We start from the raw sequence: 13,616 nt of genomic DNA, 5'->3' as shown, positions 1-13,616 counted from the left end.
TCCTCTTGGCAATAGTGGCATATGTTACCACTTAATTGTTGCATTGGATGCTTCCCCTGCTGTTACAAAACCTTCAGTCATTTTGTCTGCTTATAAACTATTGAGACTCTTTCACATTTAAACTAAGCTATTTACAACCTTTGTGTTTTGCAAGTGTATTCCTACATCTTATAGGATGTCAGTAACTTGGAATAGAAGCACATAACATGAAGGCGTTACCTAATGTAGCAGGACAAGCACAAGAAACTTACTTGTCTTGCATATAAAGTGGATCAAATTTTGAAATCTCAATCCTCTGTGATTCACACCATCTTTTTAAGCATCAGATCATATCAAGTAGTGAAAGTGAAACTAAAATGTAATTTCATTCATTCAAAGGCTGAATTGCAAAAATTACTTTTTAAAATTTGATTCTTAAGCTATTCAGATGGAAAAATCGATAGTTTGTTGTTGCATTTATTTCATTTTTTATTTGTGTAGGACTCCTTTATTGTCCTAGCTCTACTGACTTCATGAAAATGATGAACTGGTTCAAGGTTATATTTGTACCAGTACATAGATTGTTAACAGATTTATTGGCATGTGTGTTAAATAGTTAAGAGTTAACATTATTACTGCATTGCCATTTGGTATTTTTCAAGAATTAAAGTGTGACTCATTCAAAGACTAAATGTTAAGCATTTTTCCACTGAAAAGGTTAATGCACCCATTTTGCTCTTTACCATTACAAATAATGGTTACGTACAGGGTAAGGTATTTTTATATTAACTTGGCGAGTGTGACATTTAGGTGTAAGGAGGTAATAGCACCTCACTTCCAAAGAAATAAAACTGTTATGTAATACAGTCATTTACGGCAACATCCATGTCTTTTTTTCTCCACTTCTATCAATATAACATTGTTTTCGATTTTTTTCATCAGATTTGAAAGCACCAGGACTAGATCTGTATATAAAATTAATTGCAATTCCAATTCCCATTCTCTAATTTCAGGTAACATGCTCCCTTTCTATCACTTTCTGTCTCCTATTCAAAGCAGGTCCTCTCATACACATCATTTTTTCTCCAAGCCCTGACACCGGCCCCCTGTCACCCCGTTTCTTTCCCATTCTCCATCTACCTTGTCGCCCATCACCCACAGTTATTTGGTTCCACTCATTTCCTTTCTTAAACCAGATTCCACAATATGCAGCCCTTTGCTGTCTCCACCTATCATCTCCCAGCTTCTGTCGTTTTCTCCACCCTTTCATCCCCAGCCTGACTCCATCTGCCAATCATCCCTCCTAAACTGGATCTACCTTTTTCTTGCCCCCAACTCCCCACTCACTACTTTATACAAGTGATCTCCCCATGACTCTTTCAGCACTGATGAAGGGTCTCAGCCAGAAATGTCAACTGTCTATTTCCCTCCACAGATGCTGCCTGACCTCCTGAGATCCTTCAGTAGCTCATTTTTTTGCTCCATATTCCAGCATCTGCAGTCGCTTGTGTCTCCTTAATCTATATATGATTTCTACTTTGTAAATAGACTTACAAAATGTTCATGAAATGTAATTAAGATTCAAGCATGACAGGAAATCATTTACAATATGGAGTAAAGACAAGTTAAAACCGCAACACGTTAACAATTCAGAGTAAATGTATATGAGGAAAAGTTACATAATTGGTTTCTGTTATTTTGGTTGAATTTGTTTGGCTATTAGTTTTGCAGATTAATTCATCTGTTGCTCCACACTGTTGGACTGGAACATCAAATGTAAAACATAACCACTTTGGTTTTAAAATTCTGAGACTTCATAGAGTGAAAATTTGATTTTTTTTTGGTCAAGCACAGACAAATGTAGTGAGATATATAATGAACTTAAATAAAAGTTTAATTAGTTGTAAATCAAGTTGATATATAGAATTGGGAATAATTAAAGTAAAGGAAGTAAACAACAGAATCAAGGGATTCTAGTTGAATTTATTTGCACGTTTTGAATAGTATTGATATCTTTGTTTAAGAAAAACTTTTTGATGCTTAGATGGTTGCATTAGAACCCGGAGTTATATTAACATGCTGATTGTGAACTGACCAGTGACAATGATTTTAAATATTCTAGCCATGTATGGCAAAATGTCACAAATGATAACAAAAATAATATTCTCTATTATTGTTATAAATTTCAGGTTGTGTATATATCTTAGATTTTGCAGATACATATAAAAGTAATTTGATGCCAAAGCTACTATGTAAGTGCCAAAAGCAGTCTTTTTATCCAATCTGGATTTGATCTAAAATCATTTAAACACAGTGTTGATAGCTTTATTATATTTTTTTTAAGAACCATCAAAATCTGTTGTAGTATTACTACACTCTTTCCTTTGTATTACTGAAGTGATCCTGTAGGAAGAGAAAATATTACAGTATCTGTTTATAATTAAAAATTGTATTTACCCATCTTAAATTATACAATTTTTTTTATCCTAAGGCTTAATTCAACCTAGTCAAGTTTGATAAGCTAAATGTTCCCTCCACTGTTGCTAGTTATAGTGATTTATTTGAAAATAAAGTTAGGTGGTTTTAATATAACTAAAAACACAATTGTCCAAAGTTCAGTGTTAATTATCAATCACATGTAGAAAAGCCACAGAGCTGATGCTACGGGAAGTTCTTAAAATACTGCATGAATATACTGCCGATTGTTCCTCTGGGCATGTAGCTGAGGCAGAATAGAGAGAATTTCTGTCTGCTACTAGTTGGAAGTGCAAAGAATTCTATCCTCCAGAACTATCATTCATCAATCCAATATGTACAAGAACATTTCTAAGGAATATTAATAGAAATTACTTGATTTTGTTTTATGAGGGAACAAGCTTTCATGAATTACTCAATAATACCTCAGCTGTTGGAATTGTACCATTAATTTGAAAACATCTCTTACAGTAAAAGACTAAATAACTTGAATATAATTTATATAGTTAATCTAACTTGCATTTCGCACTTTGTTAGTAGTACGAAGAACATGTTTACCAGTTTAAGATGCATTTTGTTTAAATTTTTGCTGAAAATATAATTAGGAACAATTGGGTGTGCACTTTACAAAAAATAGCAAAATATAACAAACACTCAAAGTTCAGCTTACCATCTATACTTGTTCAAAATTGTTTCTTCTACTTTTGGTTTTCTCAAAAATCCCTCTCTAGAAAATAATGGAGATTTCCTCAATAATTATAATTACGGTTATTATGGTTAGTTATTGTAATGTTTCTATGCACAAAAATTGTTCCTTATTATGTGTCTGAAGTGGGAAACCTTAGTAGCTGGTTTTAAACATGTTACTTTTACAGAAAACTTCAATAAGAACATAAGTTTAACACACAACGCACACATAATGCTGGAGGAACGTATGGGAAAAAAGTATAGCTGACGTTTCAGGCTGAGACCCTTCAGCAGGACTGGAGAAAAAAAAAACGATAAGTAGGTTTAAAAGGTGGGTGCAGAAGAGAGAGAAACGCAAGACGATAGGTGAAATTGGGAGGGGGTGGTATGAAGTAAAGAGCTAATTGTTGAAAGAGATACATAGACTTGAGAAGGGGGAGTCTGATAGGAGAGTTTAGTGTGGGTTTAGTACTTTTTTAAGGAGGGCCGAAGGGCCTGTACTGTGCTGTAGTATTCTAGTGTCCAGTGTCTAGAGAGGACAGATGCCATGGAAGAACGAAAAGGGGGTAGGAGCACCAGAGGGAGGCATTGAGCAGGTAAGGAGATAAGGTGAGAGAGGGAAAAGGGGATGGGGAATGGTAGGGAGGGGCACATTACCGAAAGCTCAAGCGATCAATTTTCATACCATCTGGTTAGCGGCTACCCAGACAATATAAGGTGTTGTTCCTCCAACCTGGGCGTGGCCTCATCATGACAATAGAGGAGGCCATGGATTGGCATATGGGAATGGGTGGAATTAAAATGGTTGACCACTGGAAGATCTGCTTCTTCTGACGGAGCATAGTTGTCCTTCTTCTGGCGAAAACATGATTTTGTTTTGGATTTATAATCAGAATCAGGTTTATTATCACTGATATATCATAATCATATTAACCTTAGTGAGCATATAGATCAAGGGTGTCAAACTCATTTTAGGTCACGGGCCGGATTGAGCAAAATGCAGCTTCATGCGGGCCGGATCAGTCGGACGCGTGCGAACGCAGCTTTTGTTGCCTCCGTTTTTTCAGCCTGTTCTCATGTGTCTCAGTCTCTGCTATAACTACAAAGTGTTTCACTTTACAAATTCCGTTTCTTATGAAGAAGACTGCCAAATAAACACTAAAAACCCTGAAAACCTGGTACCTGAATAAACTCAGCATTAGCCATATCATACGCCATAGGCACTTCGATTACTGGGGCCAGCTTTAATAGTAATTAGATATTATCTCGCGGGCCAAAGATAATTCCACCGCGGGCCGAATTTGGCCCGCGGGCCGAATTTGGCCCACGGGCCTTGAGTTTGACATATATGATATAGATCATTAAATTTTAGAACTAATAATTCCACGGGGATGCTAGACTGGATAGTGGAATGCTCCTTTTGTGGGATGTGGGAAGGTAGAGAGAACTTCAGTGTCCCTGATGACTACACTTACAAGAAGTGTATCTAGATGCTCCTTCTAACAGACCATAATAAGGATTTGGAGCTGGAATTAGATGAACTCTGGGAGGCTGAGTGGTTGGTAGACACCCAAGGTGCCTGACACAGGTGACTGGATGACTGTCAGGAGGGGGAAGGTGGATAGGCAGCCAATGCAGAGTACCCCTGTGGCATTCCCCTCTACCACTTTGGGTACTGTTGGGAATGCCCTAGCAGTGGGAGAGTGAGCAGCGAGACGTTGTCAGTACCAGTGACGAGGGTAGAGAGAGTGATGAGGCCCTGCAAAGTCAATTCAGCAAGTTAGGTGCTAAGTTAAAGGACAGGACCTCTAGGGTTGTGATGTCAGGATTGCACCCCATGCCACGTGCCAGTGAGGCCAGAAGTAGGAAGATCATGATGTTTAAGATATAGCTAAGAAGTTAGTATAGGAGGGAGAGCTTCAGATCTTTGGATCATTGCACTCTATTCCAGGGAAGGCGGGAACTGTACAAAAGGGATGGTTTGCACATAAATTGGAAGGGGTCTAATAGCTGGAGGGTTTGCTAGTGCTGATTGGGGGTTTTGAACTTTGAGTTGCAGGGGAATGATAACTAGAGCACCAGAACAGATAGTTGGTAAGCCTACACACAAAGTTAGGATCCAAAAGGCTAAGCACGGTGGGACTAATATTCTGAGCTGTGTATATTTCAATGCAAGGAGTATTGAAGGAAAGACAGATGAGCTTAGCACATGGAGAAGGATGTGGAATTATGACTTTGTAGCCATTAGTGCTTTTAAATTTCCACAGATTGACTGGGACTCCTATATTGTAAAAGGGCTGGATGGGAAAGAGTTTGTCAAGTATGTTAGGAAAGTTGCCTTAAGCAGTACCTAGAAGTCCCTTCTAGACAGAGTGGAATAAAGGTCTCCTATTAGGAAATGAGACAGGGCAAAGACAGGAGTTTGTGTAGGGGAGCATTTTGCATCTAGTGATCATAGTGCCATTAGTTTCAAGGTAATTATGGAAAAGGTTAGGTCTGACCCTCTGGTTGAGATTCTCAATTTGAGAAAGGCCGATTTTGAAGGTATCAGAAAGAATCAGACAAATGTGGATTTGATTGGAACAGGTTGTTTTCTGCCAAAAGTGTACTTGGTAAATGGGAGACCTTCAAAAATGAAATTCTGTGAGGAGAGCTTGCACGTTCTTGTCAGAATAAAATGCAAGGATGACAGGTTTAGGGAACCTTGGTTGAGAGATACTGAGGCCCTGGTTAAGAAAAAGGAGGAGGTTCATAGCAGATTTAGGCAAGCCGGAAAAAATGAGGTACTTGAAGAGTAAGAACTGTATGGAAACACTTAAGAAGTAAATCAAGAGGGCTAAAGGAAGAAATGAGGTTGCTCCAGCAAACAAAGTGAAGGAGAATCCCAAGGGCTTCTACAGGTATATGAAGAGCAAAGGGATAGCAAGGGACAAAACTGGTCCTCTGAAAGATCAGAGTGGTAATCTATGTATGGAGCTGAAAGAGATGGGGAGATCTTAAATAGTGTTTGTGCACTTGTATATATCCGTGGAGATAGATACAGAGTCTGTAGATGTGAGGTAATGCAGCAGCGAGGTCATGGTCTATACAGATTACAGAGGAGGAGCTCTTTGCTGTCTCGAGCAAATTAGTGTGGATAAATCCACAGCGCCTGACAATGTGTTCCCACACACCCTGTGAGACGCTAGTGCAGAAATTGCAGGGGTCCTAGCAGAGATATTTGAAACATCCTTAACCACAGGTAAGGTACCAGACAACTGGAGGATAGCTAATGTTGTTCCATTGTTTAAGAAAGCCTCTAAGAATAAGCCAGGAAATTATAGGCTGCTGTGCCTGACATCAGTAGTGGGAAAGTTATTTTAAGGAACTGGATTTATAAATATTTGGATAGACAGAGACCAGTTTGAGATAGTCAACATGACTTTGTGCATGGAATGTCATGTCTAACAAATCTTACAGAGTTATTTTTTGTGAGGAAGTAACAGGAAAGTTGATGAAGGCAAGGACATGGAATTTAGCAAAGCCTTTGACAAGGTCCCACATGAGAGGTTGGTGAAGAAAATTTAGTCACTTGGCATTCAAGATGAGGTATTAAATTGGATTAGACATTGGCTTTGTGGAAGAAGCCCAGAGAGTGATTGTAGATGGTTGCCTGTCTGACTGGAGGCCTGTGACTAGTGGCATGCTGTAGGGATCAGTGTTGAGTTGTTGTTTGTCACGTATATCAACAATCTGGATGTTAATGTAGTAAACTGGATCAGCAAATTGGGGTGTAGTGGACAGCGAGGAAGACTATCAAAGCTTGGAACAAGATCTGGACCAGCTGGTGAAATGAGTGGGAAAACGGCAGATGAAATTTAATGCATTTGTTGCACTTTGGGAGGACCAACCAGGGAAGTCCTTATACAGTGAACAATAGGGGACTGAGGTGTGCAGTAGAACAGAGGGATCTGGGAATACAGATCCGTAATTCTTGAAAGTGGTGTCATAGGTGGATAGGGTCATAAAGAAATCTTTTGGCCTTTATAAATCAACGTATTGAGCACAGGAGCTGGGATGTTGTTTTGAAATTGTATAAGATGTCGCTGAAGCCTAATTTTGACAATTCTATACAAATTTGGTCACCTACAGGAAAGATGTCAATAAGATTGAAAGAGTATACAGAAAATTTACAAAGATGTTGACAGGAATTAAGGACCGAGTTATAGGGAAAGGTTGAAAAGGTAGGACTTTATTCCCTAGAACTTAGAAAATTGAGGGGAGACTTGATGGAGGTTTTTTGAGGGGTATAGATAAGATAAATGGAAGCAGGCTTTTTCTATCGAGATTGGGTGAGATTAGAACCAGAGGTCATTGGTTAAAGCTGAAAGCTGAAATGTTTAAGGGGAACATGAGAGAGAACTTCTTCACTCAGAAGGTGGTGAGAGTGAGCAACAAGCTGCCAGTGGATGTGGGGTCAATACCGAATCTGAAGAGAAATTTGGATGAGTACATGGATGGGAGGAGCATGGATGGCTATAGTCCAGGTGCACGTTGATGGGACAAGGCAGATCAATGGTTTAGTACAGACTAGGTGGGCCAAAGGGCCTGATTCTGTGCTGTAGTGTTCTACGACTTTGTAACTCTAACAAGCTACAAAATTTTGTGTCTTCATAAATAAATATTAGGTTGGTGTCACTGGCCTGGCCAGTAAATATTACATTTGATAGACTAACTGCGAACAGTTTTCCCCAGGTACTTAACAATAAATAATTTGTTACCTTATCTGGGTAACTGAAAAACACCTTTGCACTCATTATGTTGAGAAGCTCATGCATCTTGCTGTGGATCTGTGAAAAGGGTAATGCAATATAAAAAGATATTATATACTGGAAAGAAGGATTTTGGAATCCTAACTATACTTTCATATAACCAAAGTTTTTATTTTGGGTAACTTCTGGTTTTATAAAACAGAACATCATGAAGGCCTTCTCTGGAACAAAGATACTAAGGATGAAATTTATTTTCTAATTATCTTGTATACATTATGAAAGCACTTATTTATTGTGAGCTATGGTGTATTTTGTATTATTATATAAAGATAACCTGTATTAATTCACCTGAGTGATCCATTTTTGCACCCATATGAATAGGCCATGGCCGTTACTAACTTCATTCAAAACTTGCGTGGATGAGTGTGTGCCTTCACAGACATATCCAATATTCTCAAATCAGAAGTCCCGTATAAACCGGGAGATTTGCGGTCTGCTATGGTCTAGATTTGTGACATTCAAGACCAGCAATCCAGAGTCTTAGAAAAAGTCCAGCTATGACCTACAGAAGACCATCATCAGACCAAAAAGGCAATTCTGTGTGAAATTAGAGACACAATCAAACGCAGAACAGCTGCGGCAACGTTTGCATGCCACTACTTCCAATCAGGAAGTGATGCTTCACTCCCTGATGAATTCAACGCCTCTTAATCACACTACAGGGTAGCGAATAACACCGCAACTGTGTGAATCCCTGCAACATTTGGCGACCCAATGATCTGCCTTAGAGGCTGATGTCAGAACATCCTTCAGGAGGCTGTATCCTTGAGTGCTGTCAGCCCCAACCATGTACCTGGCTGGGTACTGAAAACTTGTACCAACTAACTGTTCAAAGAGATCTTCATTTTTGCATTCAGAGTGTCCACCTGCTTCAAAAGGGCAGCAATCATACCAATGCCAAAGAAGTACAGGGTGAGTTGTCTCAATGACTATTGACTGGTGGCACTCAGATCTACTGTGATGAACTGTTTCCAGAGGTCGGACATGGTTAGAATTAACTTATGACTGAGCAAGGACTTCGATCCACTTACCACCACAACAGATTTGCAGCATTAATGTCTACAGGCTTTCCATTCTGCTTTGGAACACAATAGCCAAACCTGTCTCAGGCTGCTGTTCATTAATTCCAGCTCGGCATTCAGTACCATGACTCCCTCGGTATATATCACCAATCTTGTAAACCTGGGCTTCTGTACTGCCCGCTGGAATTGGATCTTTGACTTTATCATCAAGAGACCACAATCAGTTGTAAATCAGTGATAGCATCTCTTCGCTGACAATCACCAACAGAATCAACAAACTCATTTGCAAGGCCAGTGATGTTGTGGGGGTGGAACTGGACTCTGACGGTGGTGTCTGAAAAGAGGATGCTGTCCAAGTTGCATGCCATCTTGGACAGTGTCTCCCATCCACTTCATAATGTACTGGTTAGGCACAGGAATACGTTCAGCCAGAGACTCATTCCACCAAGATGCAACAATGAGCATCATAGGAAGTCATTCCTGCCTGTGGCCATCAAACTTTACAACTCCTCCCTCAGAGTGTCAGACACTCTGAACCAATAGGCTGGTCCTGGACTTATTTCCACTTGGCATAATTTACTTATTATCATTTAGTTATTTCTGGTTTTATTTTGTTATATTTCTACTCTATTCTTGGTTGGTGCAATTGTAACGAAACCCAATTTCCCTCGGGATTAATAAAGTATGTCTGTCTGTCTGTCATTATGTGGCTTAACATCACCCCACGGTCATGAGACAATTACATCATCCCACCCACAAAACCATTACATCATCCCACTCACAAGACCATTACATCATCCCACTGTCCCATGATCAAACCGTGAGCATGTAACAACATCTCAGAGGATCTTTCTTCAGCCCACACACTGTTCAATCATGAAGAAGGCATGCTAGTTGCTCTTTTGTTAGGTAGTTTCGGAGATTGGGTATGTCAGCAACACCTCTTGTAAATTTCTATAGATCTATGGTGGAGAACATTCTGACTGGTTCATTGCACAGGATTACAAGATGCTGCAAAGACTAAGCACCAACCCTCCCCACCGCTGAGGGCATCTTCAAGAGGGGGTGCCTCAGGAAGGTGGCATCACCATTCAGGACATTCCCCCTTCTCATTAACACCATCAGAGAGCAGGTACGGGAGCCTGATGACTACCACTCAGTGATTCAGCAGCAGCCTCTTTCCCCTTTGCCAAAGGTTTTCTGAACAATCTGTGAATGCTGCCTCATTATTCCTTTTCCTGCATTTTCTATTTTATAGTCATTTTTAATGTCTTTGCACTGCACTACTGCAAAACAACAAACGTCACATCATTTATGACAGTGAGAATAAACCTGATTCTAATTGTATTTGTTGCTGTGAGATTTGTCATAAAACCAAGCAGCTTAATGATTCATTTCCAACCTCCCCTCATAATATATGTTGAGAAAAATTTAAGAATTTGTTCAAAAGGCATAGATGCAATTGTTACAAACTATCTTACATATTATTACACAGCAGTATGAGTCAAATCCCAGATCTGTTGCATTCAGCCAGAAAATTGTAGCACCAAGAAAGAACATCGTTAACTATACAGTTGGCCCTCCTTATCCACTGGTTCCACAAGTGCGGATTTAACCAACCGCATATCGGGAAAACCCGGAAGTTCTCTCTCCAGCACTCATTGTTTGAGCATGTTCAGACTTTTTTCTTGTCATTATTCCCTAAACAATATAGTATAACAACTAGTTACATTTCACTTGCATTGTATTAGGTATTATAAGTAATCTAGAGATGATTTAAAGTATACGGGAGGATGTGTGTATGTTACCACGGATCGGGATAAAAAAAACCCAGAAGTTCTCTCTCCAGCACTCATTTGAGCATGTACAGACTTTTTTTCTTTTCATTATTCCCTAAACAATACAGTACAACAATTATTTACATTGTATTAGGTACTGCAAGTAATCTAGAGATGATTTAAAATACAGGGAGTCTTTAAGTTGGATTTGTACGTAAGTCGAACAGGTACATACAGTATTATTTAGCGTTAGCTTTGTCTTAGTATATAGTATATATTTTACCTTCCTATGCATATAAAACACTTAAGAAACATATGGATTTCAATAATTAAACCACTGCGTTGCTTAGTAATAATTGTAGCTGTAATCAGGGCAGGGCCTCTACATGCTCCATTATTCTCATTTTATCCTTTAAAATAGTTCCGATCGTTGACCGACTGTAGCCTAACACTTTTCCAATGACCGATGGTGTTTCACCTCTTTCCGATTGCTTTATTATTTCCACTTTATTTTCAATCGTGATCATTTTCCATCAACGGAGCAGAAACACTGCGGATTCAGCAGCAGCCACGGGCGACAAGTCTGAGCTCCCACAGGTCTTAACGTCCACCAGCATTGAGTCAGATTAAATAAGGTTCGGAGCTCTGCCGGGTCCTAAAGACCACCCGCACTGAGACAGGTTCAAGTCAAGTCAAGTCACTTTTTATTTATTGTCATTTCAACCATAACTGCTGGTACGGTACATAGTAAAAATGAGACAATGTTTTTTCAGGACCATGGTGCTACAGGAAACAGTACCAAAACTACACTGAACTACGTAAAAACAACACAAAAAAAAACTACACTAGATTACAGACCTATCCAGGACTGCATAAAGTGCATAAAACATTGCAGGGATTACAATAAATAATAAACAAGACAATATAGAGAGCAGCATCTCCAACACCATCACACTGAGCACGGGGGCTCCCCAGGGTTGCGTGCTCACTCCACTGCTGTTCACTCTGCTGACCCACGACTGTGCTGCAACACACAGCTCAAACCACATCATCAAGTTCACCGATGACAACACGTGGCGGGTCTCATCAGCAAGAACGACGAGTCAGCTTACAGAGAGGAGGTGCAGCGGCAACAACCTGTCTCTGAATGTGAACAAAACAAAAGAGATGGTTGTTGACTTCAGGAGGGCACAGAGTGACTACTCCCTGCTGAACGTCGACGGCTCCTCGGTAGAGATCGTTAAGAGCACCAAATTTCTTGGTGTTCACCTGACGGAGAATCTCACCTGGTCCCTCAACACCAGCTTCATAGCAAAGAAAGCTCAGCAGCATCTCTACTTTCTGCGAAGGCTGAGGAAAGTCCATCTCCCACCCTCCATCCTCATCACATTCTACAGGGGTTGTATTGAGAGCATCCTGAGCAGCTGCATCACTGCCTGGTTTGGAAATTGCACCATCTTGGATCACAAGACCCTGCAGCGGATATTGAGGTCAGCTGAGAAGATCATCGGGGTCTCTCTTCTCGCCATTATGGACATTTACACTACACGCTGCATCCGCAAAGCAAACAGCATTATGAAGGACCCTACACACCCCTCGTACAAACTCTTCTCCCTCCTGCCATCTGGGAAAAGGCACCAAAGCATTTGGGCTCTCGTAACCAGACTATGTAACAGTTTCTTCCCCCAAGCTATCAGACTCCTCAATACCCTGAGCCTGGACTGACACCAACTTACTGCCCTCTACTGTGTCTATTGTCTTGTTATTATTGTAATGCCTGCACTGTTTTGTGCACTATATGCAGTCCTGGGTAGGTCTGTAGTCTAGTGTTTTTTTTTTCTGTGTTGTTCTTTACGTAGTTCAGTCTAGTTTTTGTACTGTGTCATGTAACACCATGGTCCTGAAAAGATGATGACTCATTTTTACTATGTACTGTACCAGCAATTATGGTTGAAGTGACAATAAAAGTGATTTGACTTGAATAGGCACAGTAGAGGGCAGTAAGTTGGTGTCAGTCCAGGATCTAGGTATTGAGGAGTCTGATGGTTTGGGGGAAGAAACTGTTACATAGTCTGGTCGTGAGAGCCCAAATGCTTTGGTGCCTTTTCCCAGATGGCAGGAGGGAGAAGAGTTTGTATGAGGGGTGCATGGGGTCCTTCATAATGTTGTTTGCTTTGGGGATGCAGCATGTAGTATAAATGCCTGTAATGGTGGGAAGAGAGACCCCTGTGATCTTCTCAGCTGACCTCACTATCCACTGCAGGGTCTTGCGTTCCGAGATGATGCAATTTCTAAACCAGGCAGTGATGCAGCTGCTCAGGATGCTCTCAATACAACCCCTGTAGAATGTGATGAGGATGGGGGGTGGGGTGGGAGATGGACTTTCCTCAGCCTTTGCAGAAAGTAGAGATGCTGCTGGGCTTTCTTTGCTATGGAGCTAGTGTTGAGAGACCACGTGAAATTCTCCGCCAGGTGAACACCAAGAAATTTGGTTAAATAAAGTTCGGAGCTTCTCTGGGTCCTAAAGTCCACCCGCATTGAGACAGGTTAAATAAGGTTTGGAGCTCCGCCAGGTTCTAAAGTCCACCTGCACTGAGACAGGCTAAATAACAGACTTGAGCATCCACGTTTTTTGGTATCTGTGGGGGCGTCCCGGAACCAATCTCCCACAGATAAGGAGGGCCGACTGTAGTTTCTGCTGCGTCACCTTATTAAAGTCTGACTAGCTCAATCCTTGATAGCTCAGATATAAAGGTTATGGTCATTGGTTAATTCTCTTATATTGTAACAATATTATTTAATATATATATAAAAGGAACAGAACAAATCAAATGTTCTTATGAAAGCAAGTTTTCGTACTTAAA

General features: G+C 40.3%; 1 protein-coding gene across 4 annotated transcripts in view; it reads left to right on the top strand.

The window, feature by feature from the left end:
• Window positions 1-13,616, top strand: part of LOC140734447 (transmembrane protein 33-like) — a 133,639-nt gene that overhangs the window by 99,782 nt on the left and 20,241 nt on the right. The window lies entirely within an intron of this gene.

The sequence above is a fragment of the Hemitrygon akajei genome, chromosome 10 (genome assembly GCF_048418815.1).
Source record: "Hemitrygon akajei chromosome 10, sHemAka1.3, whole genome shotgun sequence".
In the NCBI taxonomy this organism is placed as follows: domain Eukaryota; kingdom Metazoa; phylum Chordata; class Chondrichthyes; order Myliobatiformes; family Dasyatidae; genus Hemitrygon; species Hemitrygon akajei.
The sequence above is the reverse complement of the archived record's forward strand: the minus strand, read 5'-3'. Positions and strand labels throughout refer to the sequence as shown.